At 35.5% G+C, this 12,185-nt stretch overlaps 1 non-coding gene across 1 annotated transcript; it reads left to right on the forward strand.

The window, feature by feature from the left end:
• The first annotated feature begins 1,268 nt into the window (after window positions 1–1,268).
• LOC141709329 (small nucleolar RNA R71) lies at window positions 1,269–1,374 on the forward strand. Its single transcript, XR_012569913.1, has one exon. It is a non-coding gene; the product is annotated as a small nucleolar RNA R71 (small nucleolar RNA).
• The last annotated feature ends 10,811 nt before the right edge of the window (window positions 1,375–12,185 follow it).

The following is a 12,185-nucleotide window of genomic DNA, read 5'->3' on the forward strand; positions in this document are numbered from 1 at the left end:
GACAAGTTTCCGATGGTGCAAGGAATAGTGAAGCTTCCAGGATCTTTAAGCTTCGGAGGCAACTTCTGTTGCAGCACAACACTGCATTCCTCTGTAAGAGCAACGGTCTCTAAATCATCGAGCTTCACTTTATGAGAGAGAATACCTTTCATAAACCTCGCATAGCTAGGCATCTGTTCGAGAGCTTTAGGGAAAGGCATGTTGATATGAAGTTTCTTGAACACCTCCAGAAACTTAGCAAATTGCTTATCCAGCTTTTTCTTCTGCAGCCTCTTAGGAAAATGAGGTGGAGGATAGATCTGTTTCTCCCCTGTATTACCCTCAGGAGGAGTGTGTTCCACAGTAGTCTTCCTTGGTTCCACCTCTGCTTCCTTCTGCACTTCTTCTTCAGCCACAATTACATTTTCTGAAACTTGAGATTTTTCAGGCTCTTCGTCTTGTTAAATTTGGGGGCTTGCGACCTTTCCAGACCTTAAGGTGATGGCGTTCACCTGTTCTTCAACTTCCCTCTTTCCTAAATTTATTTCTATATCACTAGGAAGCGTTCCTGGTGGTCGATTCAATAAGGCATTAACAATTTGCCCTATTTGGTTCTTTAGAGTCTTGATAGAAACAACCTAGCTTTGGAATATAAGAGCCTGGTTTTTGTACATAAGCCTCAACTCCCCCAATTCAGATTTTTCATTCGAAGATAGACCTGCATCATGAGTTTGTTGTTGAAGTTGGAGTTGTTGTCTTGGTGCAAATTATTGCTGAAAACCAGGAGGGTTGAATTATTTATTTCCAAACTGCTGGAACGGCTGTTGCATCGCATTCTGATTGTTGCTCCAGCTGAAGTTAGGATGATCCAGTTGTCAGAATGATAAGTGTCTGGAACTGGTTGCTGTGATCTCTGAAAGTTACTCACAAACTGAGCTGAGTCACTAGATATAGCGCATTGCTCTGTCACATGCGGACCTGCACATAGCTCACAAACACTGGTTATCTGATTAACACCCAAGTTAGCCAGAGAATCGATCTTCATAGACAACGCCTTTAGTTGAGCAGTGATAGCCGTAACTGTATCCACTTCAAGAACTCCTGCTACCTTGCCCTGTGGCAATCTTTGGGCTGGATACTGATATTCATTAGTAGCCATCAGTTCAATTAGATCATTAGCTTCCTCATAGCTCTTTGCCCAAAATGCTCCGCCTGCTCCTGCATCGAGCATGGGTCCGGACTGTGCTCCCAACCCATTGTAAAAACAAGTGATGATCATCCAATTAGGCATTCCATGATGATGACACTTTCTATGCATCTCCTTGTAGCGCTCCCACCTTCACATAGTGATTCTCCCATTTGCTGCACAAATTGAGTAATAGTATTCCTAAGTGCAGCTGTCTTCGCCATATAGAAGAATTTAGTAAGAAACTTCTGAGCAAGATCTTCCCAAGTAGTAATCGAACCAGCTGGTAGAGAGTGTAACCAGCTCTTAGCTTTCTCCTTCAGAGAGAATGGGAATAGTCTCAGCTTTATAGCATCTTCAGAAACACCGTTGAACTTGAAGGTGTCGCAGATTTCAATGAAATTCCTAATGTGCATATTAGGATCTTCCGTTGGAGAACCCCCAAACTAGACTGAATTCTGTACCCATTCAATTATTCCAGGCTTGATCTCAAAGATATTAGCTGTGATAGCTGGCCTGACAATGCTAGATTGAATGTCATTGATCTTGGGTTGAGAAAAATCCATCAAGGCTTTCGTTCGTGCTGCTGGATCTCCCATTGTAATGAGTACCTGAAACACAAACAAATAAACTGTGAAAGTAAAAGAATCCGAGTCGGTGAACTTTAACGACCATTGATGACAAGCACATAAACTAAAAATTAACACCGAGTCCCCGGCAGCGGCGCCAAAAACTTGTTAGGGCGAAAACACGCGCTAAAATTCAAGCAAGTATACGCGTTCACAAGTAGTAAAATATATAAATCAGATTTGTTCCCACAGAGACTGGTTTAGGTTAAGTTTAATTTATGCACCTATGCAACAATGTATGGTTATCGCTCAATGCTAAGATAAATAATAAATTGGGTTTTTATTAAACTAAGAGATTATACTAAATAATATTAACTAAGAGAATTGAGGTTGAATTACTATATATGACAAACATGGGATACTAAATTCATTAAATACTTCATTCAAAGTCATTGTTTTTAACCTTAGCATGTAATGGTGATGACACTAATCAGATAACATGAAACTGATAAACGCCAACTTTCTTTGCACGTGTATCATTCTACCAGACATCCACAAAAGAGATAGAAGCTGAATAGGCACCAATTATATTGAGACTCTATAAGTCTATTGAATTTGACAACATAACGGTTTAAGCACAAGTATCTATCTTGATTACATAGGGCAAGTAAAATGGTTAGAGTTACCCACTAATCACGCATACAATACATGAACCTATGCTAGCATGGCAAGTTCTAAACCTCTATATTCACTGTCGCTTCAATAGAGATTAACATGCTATCTTATATGTTAGCTACGCACATAAGATGCATAAGCACAACCAATACTAGGATATCAATCAATCACCACACACCAAGATATTGAAACAAATTAATTATTGAAATCCATAAGTAAATCCGCTAGAATCCCATGACAATGATTAGCCCATAATTGAACTCATCACCATGGGTTCCAATGAAAGCATGGTATAAAAAAGGTCTTAATAAACTAAAAAAAAATTAAAGTACAAATAAACGAGATCTAGGTTCAACAAGAATGAAAACGAGCATCCAAAGTTACAACTAATTCAAAGAATGACAAGTTGAAAATATGATCTTCTTTTTCGGAGTTGTTCTGTGCTTCTAGGTCTTCTCCTTGGTATCCCAATCTTCCCGGATGATGAAAACCCTTTTTTTAAGTATATATACGCCCCTAGTGGACCTCGACCCTTAAAATCGTCAAATTCCACTCAAAAAAGGCTTTTTCAGCGAAATCAGCGACCAGCCACGCCTCAAGCGGCCGCCTCAGCTCCCAAGCGGGTGCCTCAGCTCCCAAGCGGCCGCCCCACATCCCAGGCGGGCGCCTGGAGCCTGTCTCGAAAAAATTCTGATGAATCCTGTTTTGGCCATAACTTGAGTTCTATCGTCAAATTTAGGTGAATCAACTGCCCACGCGAAGCTAACGAGATTCTATACAACTTGACAATGGTCTTGGCTTCCAAATCTGATCATTTTTTATCATATTTCCTTTAAAAGCTCATTTCTTCATTTAACTGATACCTGAAATGTAATAACACAAAAACACATCAAAATACCAACAACTTGAGTCCAAAACACCAATTTAAGCTTGTAATAAAGCATTCCAAGTGGATATAAAATCCACTTATCAAGTTGGTATCAGAGTTACAAGCTCAAGTCCCTGATTTAGGTTAGTGGTTGACTCAAAAAGGTATAATACTATATCCTAAAGTGTGATTCAGCCCTCACATAGAGGAGCAAACCTTAGAGTCAGTCGAGGGTTTTAATGGCATTACTCTGGCATCTATTGATATTTTGATAGAACTGCCTTGACCTTGTTGTGTCTTTCCTATATATTTATCCTCTTGGCAATGGCCTATAGTAATCTCTAGTTCTCCATCCTGGGAGAACTGATCAGATTTAGACAATTCAGATTCAGAGAGGACCATATATGTTATAGCTGAGGAAACTCCTTTGCCTCCCCCACCGGTTCCTCCATTTGTACTGAGGGATATCCCTGGACCTAGTGCCCATCCCCATTGGGTACGGAGGTCAGTATCTGTTGTTAGGGACTTTCCTCCAGGTTTTGGTCCCAATTCCTCTTTCTCGAGACCCCCGGTTCCTCCATCTGCTCCCATAGGTGCCTCTTCCCCGATTGCCTATCATATTCACCAAGCGGTGAATAGGTCTTTCATTCGAGAGTAGAGCCCGGAGCTGGCCGCGCATCTTGACTAGTTACTAGTTGGACCTTTTCAGGGCATCCCTGTCCCTTCCCCTGATGTTCGGGCCCGAGTGAGGTCTTTAACTCAGGTTGTTGTTGAGAGAGATAGGTTTATTGACCCTTTTATTAGCTCAGAGTTCAGGGCCATTCAGTACCAGGACCTGGTTAACTGGTTGGTGTTCGAGTTAGGCTCTATTGGTGGCAGCGGTAGTGGCAGTGCTTAGATCAGGGTTGCAGTAGTGAGATACAGAGCTCATATATGGCTTCCAGGAGTTATGTAGTTGTTTTCTTTATATATGTACATTATGTTGTTGTATTTTATAGTAGGCGGAGGCTGCTATGACAGCCAGTTTTATTGTTGTTAGGTCACACAACACTGTAGAAGGAGGTTGAATACAGTGTTTATACAATCAAATCGATTTGAACACAAGTATGTAACAAAGATCAAGTATATTCAATAAACTCTGTTAAAATATGAAATGTTGTTCTCTCTCAGTGATGAACAAATATCACTAAGAGCTGCTAGGTTACACTGAATAATGTTTCTCAATAATGATAACATATATAATGTAAAATTTAAGTTGTGTTTATATAGTATACAGTTACAAGATATATTCTAATTAATATGGAATATAATTTTGTCTCCTAAAATATATCAATTAGATATCTTCTAGAAGTCTTCTAGTCCTCTAACTCTTCATGCATATCTTCTTTTATTTTAGTCCAGATCTTCTCCTGTAAATCAGCCGCATTCCTTATCTGAAAGTGTTCCCGCACTTAAGTACTGATATGTATCTTCTGACACCTTAAGTTCTGATATTAAGTTCTGACTTCAGTAAGTTCTGATTTCAGTAAAACCTGATATGTCCTGTTGTTAAGTTCTGAAAACTAAACACAAATCATATTAGACATGACATCTCAGATATATCTAACAATCTCCCCCAACTTGTAAATTATGCAAAATATACAAGTTAATAGATTTGATGATGTGAGAAACATTTAAGTACAAATGCAATGAGAGTTTAATAAAACAACTAACTACTGAAAGAGATATGTCCTAAGTCCAATCATGTATGAGGATTTAGGAATAACTTTTATGTAATATGTTTTGATTTCATTGATATTAATAAAAGGCTTGTTTTGTTTTTATTGTGGGCTCTATCTATTTAAATGTTTAAATAAGATATACCACAGTTTAAAGTAAAGCTTTTTATGGATTGTGATGAGATCATAATAATGTGGCCTAAAAGATGATAACTCTAAACTTAAATAGTTCCTGGTCGTAGGATTACTAACTGGTAATTAATAATCCGCAAAGATCAGTACATACAATGCTTGCTTCATTATGAAGGATGTCTGTTCTCATAGACATTTGTGTGGTGACACTATAGCTAGTATGTAGGTGCTTATTATAGAATAAGTTCACTAAACATGACTCACACAGCTGAACAACTGATGGAGTTCACTCACGTGTCAGCAGTTGTTCACATAGTGATAGTTGTACAAGTATCCTTAGACTTGAGGTCATCATAGTCATCTTGTGTACACTGAACTATGCTTTGGTTTAGTTCTTAGTCTCAAGGGACAATTATAAGGGCTCTACTGGGTATAGGAATTTGTACACAAAGATAGTGTATGATCAATAAAGGATCTACCCCTTCCAGTGTAGGAAGAGAATGTTCAATGTTGATCCACTTATGTTAGTTCAGGAATCTCTGGCCAGAGTGAATGAAATTAGAAAGGAGTTTCTAATTTACATTAAATAGAACTAAGCATAGTGAATGGGAAAGCAAGTGATTAAATAAGATAGGCTTGACACAAATTCCATGCCTTATATTTAATCGTGACATTGCAGGATATAAGGAATTAATTGTATGGTAACTACTCACTGAATAGGTTCTTGGTATTCTAAGCAGTGAATTCGTATTATCCGGATAGTCGCGATATGCTGAGAAGTATCCCTCACGATGTAGAATAAATATGATTAATTAATTAATCATATTTAATGAATTAGAGAATTTATATAAATAATGATAAAATAGTTTTATTATTATTTATTTCTACTACCAGCTTAATATTGAACCCACAGGGTCACACCATAAAAGAGAATGATTTAATGGTGGAGGAATTAATTAATAATGGCTGATAATTATTTATTTATGAAATAAATAATTAATTGGCAAATTTAATAATTGATTAAATAAGATTTAATTGATTATAAATTAATTAAGAAAAGGTTCTTAATATTATTAATTAAGAATTTAATTTTTGGAAATTAAATCAATTGAGAGAATTATTTCTAAAGACTTTAGAAAAAGGATTAATAATTAAAAGGTGTTTTAATTATTAGTGAGAATAATAAAGGGTTAATAATAATAATATTTTATGGGAAAATTTTCAGCTGAAAATTTTGCCTATAAATATACTATTATAAACCCTATTTTTGCCTCAACCAAAAAGATTTACAAAACCCTAATTCTCTACATCTCCTCCTCCTTCATTACATCGTTTTCTTGGTGGATACCGGTGGAGTGCTTCACACTTGAGGAGCAGCTGCTAAGGATCTCCGTTCATCGTTCTTAGATCGCTATTAAAGACCTCCATCTTCCCATTAACGTAAAGCTTCTTAAGGTAAACATACTGAACTACGAATTAAATATTATTTTTCGCATGGATCCTGCAGAGGGTTTCGGTTTTTTTAAGATTAAATTTACGTTTTTGCTGCGTTTATGTGCTAAAAACCCTTCAATGGCATCAGAGCTACTTGCGAAAAGTTTTTAATTCGTTTATGTGTTTAACTATTTTCGATATATGAGCATGTACGTGATTCGCCATGATTTGATGTTGATATAATATGCTTATATATGTATGATTTTGAATATATGATATTCATGTGAGTTATATAATCATAAGATGATTATGTAATCTGTATATATACTGATATATACATGATTTATGTTTGTTCTAATTATGAGAATCATACTAGATACGGATTCTGAATTGGCTGCTGTAGATTTGCTGAAATCTGGGTCTGGTGTCCGATTTACGCAAACGAATACGCTATTCCATAGGTAAACGAGCGTCTGAACAAAACTGATAGCAAAAGCTATCAACAACTCGTCTGTAAGGTGTTTGACGTAGTTTACTGCCCTTAAACAGTGATTCTTGTTTTTCTGATTTGATTCTGATTTTTCTGATTTTTGTCATATTTTTTTTTTATGATTAGATCATGGATAATATGATATGTTAAGATCATATTATGTGTTTTAACATGCTTTTATGTGTTGTGTGAGCATGGTGGATGGTTATGGTCTTTCGACCTTAGTGTAATGGTTTTGGTTTTGGTTTTAAATACGACTTGCATGTCGTCAATCTTTGTAATCATAAATCTCGAATATAACTCGAGTTATTCTTGTAAGTTCATTAGATTAGTTTTACTTTCAATCATGTAATGTAATTGAAGACTCAAGAAGGCTATCCAATGGAGGTGATACAAAGAAGAAGACGAGGCATACAAGAAGTCTAAACAAAGTAGAAGACTTATGTAATAAGTAGTTGTATTTATTTCCATCACCATATTAGATTGACATTGATCTTTATCATGAGCTTGATAAAGATCATATAGGATGGGGCCATAACCAAACACATTTACTTTATTGCACTTTACATTTACTTGTTTATTTAATTTTATATATGAGATATATGCCTATGTTTACCATGCGATGATAGATTTAGGTGAACTTAAATCAATATAAGGTGTGCTCTAGAAAATCTAGAATATGAATCGTTTCTTGCCTTAACAATAAATATTATGAATACGATCATGAGATTCTTGTGTTTATGAAACACGTAATTGAATATAAATTTTCAATATTAAGAGAAAGGATGATTCTATCAACAACAAATTTCTATCTGTAAGAAAGGGTTATTAAGTGACGCCTCTTGACAATGCTTCACCCGATCTGGGAATCATCTGATTATCGATTATTGATTTGAAATATTTAATTTAAAAGGAAGATTCTCTTTATAATATGATTATGATTGTAACATAATATAATCCCTCTAAAATTAAATAATATCAAGTAGTAATTGGCCAATGACACAACAGGCTTGTGTCGGTCATAGCCTTCCAACATGGTAGAAAGTGGTTCTTATTTTTAAATTGTTGTCGTTTCGTGCTACAACCAAGGGCTTTGATTTCGAAATAAGAAATACTTGTCTATTACATAGAGATGTGTACATTGAATTAGAATCTGAAGGTCGGTACGTGCTACAGCCGTGGGCCGTTGGAGACGGATTCATTTGTACGAAATATTGGGTTAGACTTGACTTAGAATATTGAGTTTGTCGTGCCACAACCGTGACTCAATTATTCAAGAGGCTAAACTTATATTAGGGAATAATATAAGATGTAATTGACAAGAGTTGTCTGCCTATTGAACATCACATGACGTTTCGTGCCACAGCCAAGGTTGTGTGATGGAATGTAGGATCCCTATTCCCACTAGCATTATAAATGCTTAATTTTCACTTAGGGGGTTGAAAAAAATTAGATAAACTACTGGGAGACACTTATGAATAAAGACCCGATTCATATAGTGTTTTGAAATGGAATTGAATATTTTCTAAGTGTTGTTATATGTTTATCATTTACAGATTTACTATATTCGTCATGTCTTCTGCACTATCACTCTAGAGCATACTAGATGCTCACAAGTTGACTGGTCCTAATTTAGCTGTTTGTTTTCACTGTAACAAGTTGGGGCACTGGAAGAGGAACTACAAGGTTTACCTTACAGAATTGAAGAAGAAGAAGGGTAGTAAGACTACCGCTTCTGATTCAGGCATGTTCATGATCGAAGTTAATATGTCACTAGGTCAAATTTCTACTTGGGTATTAGATACCGCCTGTGGTTCTCATATTTGCAATTCGTTGCAAGGACTAAAGGGAAGTAGGACTCTTGAAAAAGATGAGGTGATTCTACGTATGGGCAATGGAGCAAGGGTTGCGGCCATATCTGTAGGATCATTTAGTTTACATATGCCTACGGGCAAGACTATTATTTTGAATAATTGTTATTACGTTCCCTCTATTGTGAGGAATATTGTTTCTATTCCTATGTTGGATGTGGATGGTTTTTCATTTATTATTAAGAATAATGAATTGTCTATCCTTAGAGATAATGTTCTTGTTGGACGAGGTATTTTAAATAATGGTCCGTATGTATGTGTCGTAGAGCATGATTTACTTCAGATTGAACAAACTAATAAAAGAAAACGAGATGATGAAAATCTGACCTATTTATGGCACTGTAGGCTAGGTCATGTTAGTGAAAATAGACTGCGGGCATTGCATAATGAAGGGTTACTTGACCCCTTTGATTTTGAATCATATCTTACATGCGAGTCTTGTCTATTGGGTAAAATGACCAAATCTCCATTTAGTGGACATGGAGAGGGCTGCAGATTTGCTAGGATTGGTACACACAGATGTATGTGGACCAATGTCTACGCAAGCCATGGGTGGATTTTCGTACTTCATTACTTTCATAGATGATAGATCTAGATTCAGATATGTGTATTTGATGAAACACAAGTCTGAAGCCTTTGAAAAGTTCAAAGAATATAAACATGAAGTGGAGAAACAAACCAAACACAGTATTATAACTCTTCGATCAGATCGAGGTGGTGAATACTTGAATGGAGAGTTTCTAGATTATCTCCAAGAAAATGGTATAGTCTCCCAGTGGACTCCTCCATATACTCCACAGTTAAATGGGGTATCTGAAAGGAGAAAACGAAATAGTGTATGATCAATAAAGGATCTATCCCTTCCAGTGTAGGAAGAGAATGTTCAATGCCGATCTACTTATGTTAGTTCAGGAATCTCTGGCCAGAGTAAATGAAATTAGAAAGGAGTTTCTAATTTACATTAAATAAACTAAGCATAGTGAATGGGAAAGCAAGTGATTAAATAAGATAGGCTTGACACAAGTTCCATGCCTTGTATTTAATCGTGATATTGCAGGGTAGAAGGAATTAATTGAACGGTAACTACTCACTGAATAGGGTCTTGGTATTCTAAGCAGTGAATTCGTATTATCCGGATAATCGCGATATGTTGAGAAGTATCCCTCACGATGTAGAATAAATATGATTAATTAATTAATCATATTTAATGAATTAGAGAATTTATATAAATAATGATAAAATAGTTTTATTATTATTTATTTCTACTACCGGCTTAATATTAAACCTACAGGGTCACACCATAAAAGAAAATGATTTAATGGTGGAGGAATTAATTAATAATGGCTGATAATTATTTATTTATGAAATAAATAATTAATTGGCAAATTTAATAATTGATTAAATGAGATTTAATTGATTATAAATTAATTAAGAAAAGGTTCGTAATATTATTAATTAAGAATTTAATTTTTGGAAATTAAATCAAGTGAGAGAATTATTTTTAAAGAGTTTAAAAAAGGATTAATAATTAAAAGGTGTTTTAATTATTAGTGAGAATAATAAAGGGTTAATAATAATAATATTTTATGGAAAAATTATCAGCTGAAAATTTTGCTATAAATATACTATTATAAACCCTATTTTTGTCTCAACCAAAAAGATTTACAAAACCCTAATTCTCTCCATCTCCTCCCCCTTCATTACATCATTTTCTTGGTGGATACCGGTGGAGTGCTTCACACTTGAGGAGCAGCTGCTAAGGATCTCCGTTCATCATTCTTGGATCGCTATTAAAGACCTCCATCTTTCCATTAACGTAAAACTTCTTAAGGTAAACATACTGAACTACGAATTAAATATTATTTTTCGCATGGATCATGCGGAGGGGTTTGGTTTTTTTTTAAGATTAAATTTACGTTTTCGCTGCGTTTATGTGCTACAAACCCTTCAACTACAACTTACAGTCCTTGTAGCTTTTACCAATCTCACTAAGTCAATCTGAATCCAAAGTGATTTTTGACAAAGTTTGATATCAGGTTTTTTTCTTTATTCCTCAGGACTTGAGCTATTGTAGCTTTGACTTGCTTCAATTCTTCACCCTGACTTCCAATCTGGTAGATTGTAGTCCTCAGTACTGAGATATAGTTTCTTTCTAAACCATCAACAAGTCTAATTACCCTTGGATGAGAAGAGTCTTCATTGTAGCACAGACATTTCTCTTTCAGAATGACTTCAAGTTTAGCAGAATCCTTCTTCATTGGAATTTCACTTCCATCATCTTCAACTATGTTTGGAATGAATTCTGTAACCCTTGAACCAAAAATTCTTGCTTTATCTCTTATGGTCTCTAAAAGATAATAAAAGAATTGAAGTTCTTTCAGAGATTTGTTCAGCACATCTGATTCTGACATTTGATATGTTCTTCCATCGTCAAGAAATAGAATCAGATTTTCTTTCACATTATATTTATCATGAGCATCCAGTACCACTTGAACATAGATAAGCTTATCAAGGTGTTCCTGTGTAACATCTTCAAGAGGTCTATCAGTTAACAAAAATGGATCTCTAGTAGCAACTTCAACTCATGTCTTGATCTTAGCTTCATCAGACCCTATCCCTGCTCTGTCTCTTAGTTCTCTAGCATTTAACCCAATAGTTATGAAATCAGACAACAATTGGCTTTTCTTTGGATATGATGGTTTAACATTTTTCCATAGGAGTTTCTTCTTATCAGCAACTTTCATCTTGTCTAAATCAACTTGAGCACTGTCATAGGTTGATTTCTTGATGACTTGATCAGAATTTACTGTTTCTTCTGTAGCTTGCTATTTTTCACTCTGAACAACTTGAGCTTTGTCAGAGGTTGTCTTGGATTCTTCAGTTATCTTTCTCCTTTTCAGAGTTTGAACATCTTCATCTTCAACAGCAGTATCATCATAAACTTGGACCATTTTGCACACTGGTTTCATCAGGATTTGAGGAATTTTCATCTCTTGTGGCTTTATTGGTTCATCAATTTTTCCATTTCCTTTATCTTTAGGATCAATCTCAGTTTGTGATCTTGTTTTGGGCTTAGATGCCTCAGAAATTGATTTTTCTTGATCACAATGCTTTTTCCTTAGACCTTGGAGGTGTCTTTGCAACAGAAGCTTTAGAATTTAGATTTGTCTTCTCAGCTTTAAATCTAGCTTCTTCCTCCTTGAGATTTTCTAAATCCATTCCAAGAGTATGTTTGAGAAACAATCTTCTAGCAATCTCTTCAT

The sequence above is a fragment of the Apium graveolens genome, chromosome 2, assembly GCF_009905375.1.
Source record: "Apium graveolens cultivar Ventura chromosome 2, ASM990537v1, whole genome shotgun sequence".
Classification (NCBI taxonomy): domain Eukaryota; kingdom Viridiplantae; phylum Streptophyta; class Magnoliopsida; order Apiales; family Apiaceae; genus Apium; species Apium graveolens.